The sequence below is a fragment of the Vipera berus genome (assembly GCF_964194415.1).
Source record: "Vipera berus genome assembly, chromosome: Z".
NCBI classification, from domain to species: Eukaryota; Metazoa; Chordata; class Lepidosauria; order Squamata; family Viperidae; genus Vipera; species Vipera berus.
In genome coordinates, this window is record NC_138205.1 from 85,290,559 (window position 1) to 85,303,185 (window position 12,627).

The following is a 12,627-nucleotide window of genomic DNA, read 5'->3' on the forward strand; positions in this document are numbered from 1 at the left end:
TCTGAGCACTGAAAAAATTGCAAATAACCTCTCTAGATCATTAAAAAAAACACAATATAAAGTAAAATAAGATCCAAGAACCTGTCAACTTATTGTAGTTCAGTTACTTTGATGAGGTGCCTTGGGGATTGAAAGGAAGCTTTTTAAGTTGCTCCTTTTTTCTGTCAAAGAGGTAGAAAGAGATCTTGCTGAGTGAATCACATGGTGCCATCTCATATCTTATGGTCAGGACATCTTAAAGAAAAGAGAAAGAAAATGATTGTTTTATAAGGTTGTGCAAAATTAGTTCTTTAAAATTGAAGAGTAGAACAGTTCTACGTATTTAAATTGGGAAAAAAACCTATGAGTATAGGAAATAAATAAAAGCATGTATTTTAATGATTGGAACATACAGGCCTGTTTTACTAACAATATCAAATGAAACGGAACTTCTAGTAGATTGCTAAAAAAATATAAAGTTTGATGCTGTATTTACTTTTGAGAACATGACATTAAAAGGTAGCATACATGCTGAAAGAACTACAGATGTGTTTTATATAATTTTGATATAGGTGAGAGGATGGAGAGAAGGAGAGAGAAAGAGAGAGAGAGAGAGATGGTAAGTGTACGGCAAGGGGATTTGGGCTGCACAAATCCAGATGACAATTAGAGTACACTAAACAATGAGCATTTTCTCATTCTCAGCAAAATGACTTCATTTTTACAGACACATCTCTTAAGGAAAGCCTTGTGAATCATACTCTTACCAATGAAACTCTACACAAACAAAACCATAAATTCATCCTGCCCTTGCATTAAAATAGATAATTTCTTATTTCTCATTATACCCCACTTCTGCCATATGATATACATTTAAAGAAACATAAAATTATTTTAAAAATTTAAACTTAAACTCAAGTAAGAAGTTTTCATATTTTCTGTTTATAAAAGGCTATGAGTCTGTTAGCTTTCTGTAAGGCTCTGAAAACTGGGCTGTTTATTCAGGCTTTTTCAGTTTTAGGAGCTGGGTAAGTGATGTGCTTTTGTTTCAAGGGTTATTGCTTAACCAGGATGTCATGGATTTATGTCCAAAGCCACTACCATGAGGTGGTGACTATAAAAGTTAACATCAACCAATTAGAATTAGTACTTAGAGACTATGTACAAAAATAAATAATGACAACATTCTATGGGAAGATCTTTATCAATAACTCAGTTATCAAAAATATAAAAAGAAATCAGTGGGATAAGGCACAAAGTCCAAATACAAAAGAAACAACTAGATGTTTTCCTCTACAAAATTCCTGCAGAGTTCAGTTTTACATTTCTCAATTCCAATTCTGTAAGTTTCTTCTGACATACAAACAAGAAGTTGTAATTTAAGAAAAGTGTAAAATCTGAAAGCTGCTTAAATATTCCCTTTTATTGTTTTGCTTTTCCTGTTGCTGGGAGGGGGCGACTGCAATTTAAATAATTTATTAAGATATTTTTGTTTTAATCATGAACATAAAAATGGCTGCCATATAGTGGTTAAAGTGCTGATCAAGGAATATGGTAGTCCATGCTCAGACATGGACCACAATCTAGTTATTTAATTTTTAAACATACATTCCATCTCAGGGATATTCTGCACATTTTGAAAAGATTGTTATTTCATAGATAGATAGATAGATAGATAGATAGATAGATAGATAGATAGATAGATAGATAGATAGATAGATAGATAGATAGATCGATCAATTTGCAAACTGATAGAGGAGCCATACCAGATCAAGAAGAGAGCAGTGACAGTGAATTGTGTGATTAAATTTCCAGAAATCTGATATAAACCTCAGTTGAACTACATGAACTTACTGTGCATGAGAAACTGCCGAGTTTAATATAATGGGAGATCAAATAGAAGAAATGAGTGTTCTGATGTATGTTTGGAGCTATATTAAAAACACCATAGCAGTTTATGAATCTATACAGGACATACATGCTGTGCATGTACAGGTTTTCTGTTGTAAATGCTAACTTATCCCTAAAGGTCTGATCTGGGTTTAGAACAAGATTCTGAGAAATTAATCAGTTGCCTGCAATTAGTGCAGGTTCGCGTCCCACCAGGCTCAAGGTTGACTCAGCCTTCCATCCTTCGGAGGTAGGTAAAATGAGGACCCAGATTGTTGGGGGCAATTAAGCTGACTTTGTAATAATGCCGCTTGGGGTGTGTGTGTGAAAGCCCTAATAAGCAGGCATATACATAGAATGAAGGCTACTGCTAAGCTTGTAAGCCGCCCTGAGTCTTCGGAGAAGGGCGGGATATAAATGGAATTAAAATAAAAAAATAAATAAAAAATAAAGGAAGTCAGTTTAGTCTCAATTTAAAGGTAAGCATATAATACATGCACACATACACACAAAACACAAACACTATATACCTATATCTATACTCCCCCCCTTTGTTTATACAAACCAACTGAGAATCTCTAGTAAATATTCTATAAACATAATTATTGTCATCTTACAATAGGAGGTAGGATTAGGATTCATGGAGAGAAAATCAGAAATTTGTAAGCTACTGGCAGGTAGTTTAGTTGATAAACCTCATAGAAACAAACTCAGTAAAGATGGGAAATTTCTTTATTAGGCCTAGGATGCATGGCTGTGTCTGAAAAGTAATACCTGGGAAGAAGGTAAAGTAAGGTAAATTCCACAGGGAAAGAATTTGGCAGGCTTGTCACTAATTTTAGTTTCTTTTCAGTGCTGTTTTTGTTGAGGTAAAAAGCATTATTTTAACTCATTCCCAACCTTTGTCCCTCTAACCCTTTGTTTACTCATATTAGTGATCTGGCACTTCAAGATTTACTTTCAGTCTCCTGTAATTTAATGTAATTAGCCCACCTCTCTCATTTTTTCTTTGTTCCCTTATTTAATATCATTTTTACTGATCACTCAAATGTTCAGCACATTAATAGTGTCACACACTCCAAATCCACTTCAACTTGGTAAGCCAGTTTAAAAATAGGAAACCAATGTCATTTATTTAAAAGCTTATTTGTTGGGGAAGAGTGGAGATCTCCTCCCTCATGCCAATTCCACATAAGGACAGTACTCTGTTCAGGACCATCTGCCCAGAAAGAACTGTATCAGGTATCCTAGAATTCAGGAAGAAAGAGGTGTGAAAGTAGAGATTCCAGAGAAAATCTGCAAACTTGTATTTGGGGCAGGTACATCTCATCATCCTTGCTGTACAGTACAATAAAGGCAAAATAATACCTTGGACAATCTGGAATGACTCTTTTGCCTCTTTTCAGCATTAGTGACACATTTAGTTTTCCAAATATGAAATCGTGGCTATTTCAAGATATAAGTTAAGAAGCACATAACTACTGCAAAGCTCCTTCATCATTTCAACAATAAAAGTAAATTAAGAGAATTAAGAGGTCTGTTTTCCAACTTGGTTTATTACAGGGGTGTCAAACTCAACTTTATTGAGGGCCGCATCAGCATTGCGGTTGTCCTCAGGGGGCCAGGTGGGTATGGCCAGGGTGGGCGTGGCCTACTGGGTGGGCGTGGCTAGAGTGTGTATGGCCTACTGGGTGGGCGTGGCCAGCTCTACATTGTTCGCATCAAGGGTGCCTATGGGGGGCCTGGGCAGGAGTGGGATAGATCTGGGGGTCTCTGGCAGAAGGAGGGTCTCTGGGGCAGGGCCAAGGCAGTGGGGGCCATTCCCTCACTGTTTCCAGGATGGCTTTGTGGGCCACATGAAACCACTTCACGGGCCGGATCCGGGCCCCGGGCCTTGTGTTTGACAAGTCTGGTTTATTATATAAGGAGGTAAGGAACTGACTGGAAAATACATAGTGCCATGCAGCCTCCTCAATATGACTCTGCTTAGCTATTTTTCATCTTATCTCTAATTCCCCCAGCTAGAGTTGATTATGCTAGCTCCTTATAATTATCAGATCCAACATGTCTGAAAAACTTGTCGCTGGAGGCCTTAAGATATAATAAAAATAAAAATCATGAAAACTAATAGCTGTATAGGTTGGCAGTCATTTAGCAGACTAAGCATAATTTTCAAAAACAACCTCCCAGACCTGAAGAGAAAAGTTTTCGATCAGTGTGTGCTACCTGCTCTAACATATGCCAGTGAAACATGGACACTAATCTCACAATCGATACAAAAGCTACGAGAAGTGCAAAGAGCCATGGAAAGATACATGCTCAGCATTACAAGACAAGATAGAAAGACTTGCACATGGAGTAGAGCAGGGCTTTTTAACTGGTGGTATGCGTACCACTGGTGGTACGCGAGCACCTGGCTGGTGGTACGCAGCACCTTCCCCCCGCCCGCTCCACTCCTTCCCAGCTCACTTGCTTGCAGCGAAGGCGGCAGCAACAGTTGTGTCAAGCCCCGTGGGCCCGACACACAAAGGAGGGGGGAACCCCAGCACCGGGCCACCATCTCCCTCCCAGCTTTCTCACCAGCCGGGGCCACCTCCCAGAACCCGTCGACCCATCGGGAGCTCTCTGTGGACTGGAGCCCGTTGGCGGAGGTCAGGGCCAGCCATATGGAGTCACCAGCTGATCGGAGACCCCAGATGTGGTTTCCTGGGTGCATGGGGTTGATGCAGCAAGGATGGTGCATGGGCCTGACTTTATTTCCTCCCAGAGGACACTCCCCAGGGTTGAAGGAGTGACCATGGCGAGGTGGGACCGCCGTGTGTTCCCAGAGGGAGCAGAGGGGGGGTTGCGGGGGAAGTGTGCATGCCTGCCCCCAGCATGCCACATTCAGGAAAGCAGGGGCATGAGATGTAGGTCCCTGCGGCCAGGGTCCCAAGAAGGCTGCAGCAGGTTGGACCACCCAACCAGCCCACCTGTCAGCCAGGAAGGCAAGAGGCCAGTGGCAGATCTCGGCGCAAGCTGGTCTCGGCTCTGCCTGCCTGAAGGTGATCTTTACATCAACCTTCCTCCCACCCCCACTCTGCCCCATCACAGGCACACCGCTTCCCTTCATCTCGGGGGGGGGAGCATCAGGGGCCCACCCCCCTTTCCATCAGTGGAGTTCCATGTTCACCTGGGACACCTTGAATATGTGGAGAGGCTTTGGCACTAGCCTTGCGACGTCAACCCCATGCGCTCAGGAGGCTGCATCCAGTGGAGCGCAGGCGTCTTTGCCTCTCTGGTTTGTTCTGCTGGAGAAATCCATCTTTCAAGAGAAGCAGAAGTGATTGCCCTTTTGCAAGTGGGGCAAGCCAGGGAGAGTGTGTGTGTGTGGGGGGGAGGAATCCCTGGCTGCAATTCCCGTGCAAGATTTCCTGCTTGCAAAAGGGCAATCACTTCTGCCTCTCTTGTAAAGATGGATTTCTCCGTCAGAGGATGCCAGCAATCCTCTCTGCTTTGTTCCACTGGAGAAATCCCTGTCTTTCAAGAGAGGAAGAAGTGATTGCCCTTTTGCAAGCAGGAAATCTTGCGGGTCTTCTCGCAAGGAAGGAAAACCCAGATGCGGAGACAAGCAAGGGAGTGTGTGTGTGTGTGTGTGTGTGTGTGTGTGTGTGTCGGGGGAGAAATCCCCAGCTGCAATTCCCATGCAAGATTTCCTGCTTGCCAAAGGAAGGGACAAAGAGGGAGGGAAGGAAGGAAGAAAGGAAGGAAGGAAAGAAGAAAGATAGGGACAATGGTAGGGAAGGAGGGAAGGGACAAAGAAGGAAGGAAGGAAGGAAAGGGAGGGAGGGAGGGAGGAAGGAACAGACAATGGGAGAGAGGTAGAGAAGGAAAACACCCAGCCCAGTCCCACCCCCCTCTACCAGAAACCCAGGAATTTCCCCCCCACAGGCACCTTGCAACCTGAGTGATGAGCTGGTCGTGCCCCCCCAGCCATTGACTTCACTTGTCAAAAAGTTGCAAAAGGTGATCACATGACCCTGGGACACTGAACGTGATAAGTATGAATCAGTTGCCAAGCATCTGAATGTAAATCACATGACCCTGGGGATGCTGCAACAGTCATAAGTGTGAAAAACGGTCATAAGTCACTTTTTCCAGTGCCATTGTAACTTCGAACAGTCACTAAGCAAATTGTTGTAAGTTGAGGACTACCTGTACTTTATCATTTTTTCCTTTTGGTGGGGTGTGTCAAGTTTTTCACACCTTGCTGGGTGACTGGTGGTACTCGGATATTGCCTTGTCCTAAAAGTGGTACAATGGGTGAAAAAGTTGAAAAGCCCTGGATTAGAGAACAAACAAAAGTATACGATATCATCAAGAGAGTAAAAGAATTGAAATGGAAATGGGCTGGTCACATAGCAAGAAGAACTAATGGCAGGTAGACCAAGGCAGTCACAGAATGGATCCCACTTGATAAAATGCATCTCCACAAAAGAGACCTAAAACAAGATGGAGCAATGACATCAGGAAGTATTGTGGGCCCAATTGGCAAAAGAAAGGCTCAGGACCGTATTGGTTAGAAACATGCGGAAGAGGCCTCATCCTGAAGTGGATAGACAATGGTTAAAATGATGATGATGGTGATGAATTAATAAAATACTAAAAATGGGCATACTATAATCATAGTTAACAAAGGCAATTTCACAGCATATATATATATGTGTGTGTGTGTGTGTGTGTGTGTGTGTGTGTGTGTGTGTGTGTATGTATGTATGTATGTACTGTATGTATTGGGTGGGATTGTGGCTTTTTTAATTTGCTGGTTCAATTACTGAAAAAAAAATTCAGATAAATTTTTTGGTAAATGTTTGTGTTATGTTGTGGGTTCTGGTGAGCAGGAATGAAGACACACGGTTGGGTACAGAGAAACTCATTCTTTATTTCTTGATTGAACTGTACTCAGGCTTGGGCTGCACCCAGCCCCAATATATAGCCAAGCCCTATGGTAGCAGCCAATAAGATTGAACCCACGCTTGCCGCCTTAGTCTGACCAATTGCAGGCCCGGAGATGGCCTGTCTGGGTTGCTGGAGAGCCGTTAGCTCTCCAGCAACGCACGTGGTATGGTACCCAAAAGACCAGTGCATAACACCCTTCCATCCTAAGATCAAGCTATAAACCCCTTAATAAACTTGACAACAGCCAAGACTTATGAATCACTCAGATAACCAAAATACAAAGTAACAAAATAATAATAAAAAGTAATGCTTATGAATTCACGGTGGCTAGAATGACATTACGCAACCTTTACAGACATGCCATTGCAGTAGGGACTACAATAATATTAAACAACCCGCTAAATGGCTAGCCAATGCAGTAAGTACTAAACAATGTCTCAATGAACATGCTTACAGGCAGTTTCAAAATGCTCCCAATTTCTGTAGGTAGTGGTACAATTGTCACACACTATACATCGCTTTATTTTACAATATGGTCTGTAAGATATGCTGGAGGTTTGTGTGGCCTGGAGGAACGCCTTGGAGTTCCTCTCACTTTGTGGTCTACCAGCTTACCTGGTGGGCTGGGTAGATCCATGTCCCCATGTTCTCCATCGTCCAGGGGAATTGAAGCGCTCTGGCTGGCCTCACCAGGTTGGCCCACTGCAGAGTCAGTCTGTTCTGCAGAGTAGGCACAGCGGTTGCTGAGATTCAGCTGGCTCGCCTGGTCAGGGGTTCCATGTTGCACTTCTGAGCTTCCAGGTTCTTCCTTGGAATCAACTTCTGCTGAGAAGGGGAAACACTGGTGGATCTGCTGTGGGCTGGCTTGGGTGCCAGTTTGAGGACTTCAGGAGGGACTTATGCCACAGTCCTCTCTTAGTGACCATTCTGGAAACCTCTTTCTAAGCTGGCCAATGTGTCTTCTGACCAGTCGCCCTCCCTCCAACCCCATTTTGTAAGATAGGGGTCTGGATGCCTTGGTCACCTGACCAGGAACCCATAAATTTCCTGGCCCATAGTTTCTGGCCCAAACCCAATCACCCATTTGCAGCCCCCTAGGGGGTTTTGTCTAGAGGCTTCTGATGCCACTCTGTCTGGATGTAACCTGTCCAGTTTAGTAATTAAACGTCTTCCCCAACGAAGCTCAGCAGGACTTTTACCTGTAGCAGTGCAGGGTGTAGAATGCTGGCAGAGCAAAAAATCTGCCAATCTGTGATGCCAGTCACCTGTGATTATATGTTTGATTGCCTCCTTTGTTGTCCTTACCATGCGTTTGGCTTGTCTATTCGAAGAAGGATGAAACGGTGCAGACGTAGCATGTCTGATGAGGTTAGCTCTAAGAAAAGCCTGAAACTCAGCAGCAGTGAATTGAGCCCCATTATCAGAAACTAAAACGTTAGGCAACCCATGTGTTGCAAAGAGTTTTCTCAGCACCTGGATGGTCCTAGCAGTAGTCATATTAGGGACTGGAACTACTTCCAGCCATTTTGAGTGGCTATCCACTACTATTAGGAAAAGTTGTCCTTGAAAAGGCCCAGCGTAGTCTATGTGAACCCTGGACCAGGGGTGAACTGGGGCGTGAGGCATTTCAACTGTTGAGCAAATTCATAAACATTCAGTAATAAGGTGATTCTTCTAGTCAAATTATTCTATATATTGAGAAGGTTTTATCTCTTCCCTTCATGAGGATTCTTTAGACTAGAATTGAGTCCTTTGTGCTATCTGAGCTTGTTTGTTAACTTGGAGATGTTTCATTACTTGACTAGGTAACATCACTAATGTTATGTACTGGGCTCTTGTGAAATACCACGTGGGTTGCTGGAGCAGCTAACAGCTCTCCAGCAACCCAGACTACAAGTCTCCTGTGCTGCAATTGGCTATCTCCAGGTGGCAATGGTTGATTCAAACCTATTGGCTGCTGCCTTGGGGCTAGATTATATATCTAGCAAGTGGAATCTGTAAACTTGAAGGAAGATGCCTCTGTGAAGTGGCCTCCTCCTCCTCGTCAGACTGATAATGAGCCTCCTTTTTGCCTTTCCTCCTGCTCTTCTTTTTCAGCATATTTCAGTAATTAATCACAGTGTTCCTCAGTCGCTGACCTAGCTAACAAATAGCCTAAACCACGGGTCGGCAACCCGCGGCTCCGGAGCCGCATGCGGCTCTTTGAGCCGTCTCCTGCGGCTCCCAGCCGCCCGGTGCGTGCGCACCTCTTTGAATGGGCAGTGGTGCGTGCGCACCTCTCCAAATGGAGAGTGGCACCGCCCGTTTGGAGAGGTGCACGCGCATAGTACCCCCTTGCAAGGAGGTTAAAATATGGTTGACCACTGGGACCAGGTAAGCGTGTTGCTTGAGGGCTTTATTTAGTGTGCATTTATAGTCAGCGCAAATACGAACTTCCCCGTTGGCTTTAAGTGGGGTGACTTTCGGCAGCTTTGCAGACGGGCCGCGACAGCTTCCTCAAAGAGCGGCACCTCTGCCCATTCACGCGGAGGTACGCGCGCACCTCTCCAAAGGTTTGGGGAGGTGCGCGCGCACCTCCGGTCGTTCGGAGAGGTGCGCGCGCACCTCTCAGAATGGGCAGGGGCGCTGCTCTTTGAGGAAGCTGCTGCGGCCTGTCTGCAAAGCTGCCGAAAGCGGCAGCTTCGGAGACGGGCCGCTACAGCTTCCTCAAAGAGCGGCACCTCTGCCCGTTCGCGCGGAGGTACGCGCGCACCTCTCCAAAGGTTTGGGGAGGTGCGCGCGCACCTCCGGTCATTCGGAGAGGTGCGCGCGCACCTCTCAGAATGGGCAGGGGCGCTGCTCTTTGAGGAAGCTGCCGCGGCCCGTCTGCAAAACTGCTGAAAGTGGCAGCTTTGCAGACGGGCCGTCGCCGTCGGGCAACCGGGAACCGGTTCCATCTCACTTTAAAAAAAATTGGCAACCGCGTGCGTCCGCGCATGCGCAAAAAACCGTTTTGCGCATGCGCAAAACATTTTTTTTGCATGCGCGTGCATGGACACACGCACGCGGCTCCCACTTTTTTTAATTTGTGATGGAACCGGTTCCCAGTGGCTCTTTTCCTTTTTTAGGTTGCCGACCCCTGGCCTAAACGCTTATCAGCATCTCTTAAAAGTAAAAACCAAACCATCCTCTGCTACCTTGTGAAAGGAGTAAATAAAAAAAACTCCTTATCAGAGGTCGATGAACTGTGGTTCATTTGATGCTTGGTGCAAAACAGGTAAAAGAAAGAAAACCCGAAACATATTCTACTGTAAAAAAACTTTAATCAGGAAAACAAGAAAGACTCTTAACTGACTACATGCTCTATCACTAGACAGAACAGAGAGAAAGAAAAAGAAGCAACTTTTGTTTGGACATGCGTGCACGGTAGTAGAGCCAGACATGAAACCAAAACATGGTTGAACATGTGACACTCACCATGGTTACAATGATAAGATAACAGCACAGCTGCAGAGCAGACTGCAATGTGCTTAACTGACAAACACATAAAAAACGCAGTGTCAGAGCTTGCGGAAGGACAGGCCACATTGCGGTGGTTTGCAGAGCCCGCCAGAGAGACCAGCCACCCAAACACCAGTCAGAAGAACCGACTAGGAGAGGTACTGGGGCCCAGGGTCCAGTTAGTGTGGGACTCTTCAGAAGCCGTAGAAGCTTATGCCACACCGGGGCTCGACGCCCCCTCAAACCCAAACTTAAGCTCATGGTAGAGCTACAAGAAGTTCCATGTAAGATGGAATTGGACTCTGGCTCTGCAGTCTCAATCATTTCTCAAGACACTTATAACTTTGTGTGCAGGCGCAGTAACAATTGGGCCAAACTAAGACCCTCAGATATAATCCTAACGGATTTTCAAAACACTCACATTAAAGTTAAAGGAGAAGCCACCTTGTTGGTAAAGTTTAAAGGGTTTTTGGGATACCTGGATATAATAGTAGTAGGGGGCCAGAGAACGAGTCTCATTGGACTCGATTGGTTTGATGCCTTAGGTATTCAGATTACGGGCATAAAGCGGACACAAACTGCAGATCTCGTGTCAGTGTGCAAGGAATACACGGATGCTTTTGATTCAACCCTTGGAACATACACAGGCCCACCTATCTCATTTAAGCTTGATCCCAATGTACTTCCAATCAGGGTTAAGCCTCGTAGGGTCCCCTTTGCCTTAAAACATAAAATTGATTCCAAAATTGATAAGCTGGTAGAACAGAACATGTTACAGCCTGTTGATGGTGGGGAGTGGGAAACTCCTATAGTCACCCCACTTAAAGCCAACGGGGAAGTTCGTATTTGCGCTGACTATAAATGCACACTAAATAAAGCCCTCAAGCAACACGCTTACCTGGTCCCAGTGGTCAACCATATTTTAACCTCCTTGCAAGGGGGTACTATTTTTGCTAAACTTGATTTAGCACAGGCCTATCAGCAATTGCCGGTTGATGAGGCCACAGCTGCGGCTCAAACGATTGTGGCTTTCAAAGTTAAACGCTTACAGTTTGGAGTCAGTGTTGAACCGGGTATTTTTCAGGGAATCATGGAGCATACACTCAAGGGTATTCAGGGCGTCTACCCTTATTTTGATAATGTTCTTATAGCAGGGGAATCCCCAGAAGTGTTGGCCAGTAGGCTCAAGGCTGTTTTGCAGAGGCTTCACGGAGCAGGCCTCAAATTAAAAAAGAACAAGTGTAGTATTGGGATTTCTTCAACAGAATTCCTGGGTTTCCGAATTGATGCTAACGGCATTCACCCTGCTGATTCTAAAGTGAAGGCCATTAAAATGGCTCCTAGGCCCAAATCACAAGGAGAGCTACAAGCATTCTTAGGTCTCCTAAACTTCTATCACACATTTTTACCTCATAAGGCTGCAATAGCAGAGCCCCTCCACAGGATGCTAGATAAGAAAGCCCCATGGAAATGGACTAACTTATATGAAAAATGTTTCCAGGAATTAAAAGCACTATTGTCAGAAAAGTCCACTGTAACTCACTACAAAGAGTCTAAACCTGTATGTCTTGCATGTGATGCATCTCCCCATGGGGTGGAGGCAGTTTTAAGTCACATAGAAAAAATGAAACAGGTTCCAATAGCATTCTACTCAAGGACATTGTCTTCTGCTGAGCGCAACTATGCTCAGCTTGACAAAGAGGCCCTAGCCATCGTTGCTGGAATAAAAAAATTCCATGACTCTTTATATGGCAGGGATTTCATGGTCTACACTGACCACAAACCTCTGTTGGCACTTTTCACAACAGACAAACAACCCCCCCACATACTACCTCCAAGAAATTTTGAGATGGTCTATTTTCCTATCTGCATACAATTTTAAATTAATTCACAAACCGGGCAAGGAAATGGGCCATGCTGATGGCCTCAGCAGACTACCACTGCCACTAATGGATCCAGATCCAGCTCCTGCTGCTAGAATATTGTCCATACAGGACATACCTGAGTTTCCCCTCCATGTAGGGACATTGCTGCTGAAACTGCCACAGATAAAATACTTAGTAGAGTGTTGTCATGGATATACACAGGCTGGTTGGAAAAAAGTCCAGGCTCAGAATTTCAAAGCTATTTTGTCAGGAGGCATGAGTTATCTGCACATAAAGGGTGCATTTTATGGGGGAACAGAGTCATAATTCCCACTTCCCTAAGAGACAGGGTTTTACAATCATTACATGAAGGCCATCCAGGCATTGTCAGAATGAAAGCTTTAGCTAGAAGCTACCTCTGGTGGCCTGGCTTTGATAAGGCCATTGAGGCTCAAGTCCATGGTTGTTATACATG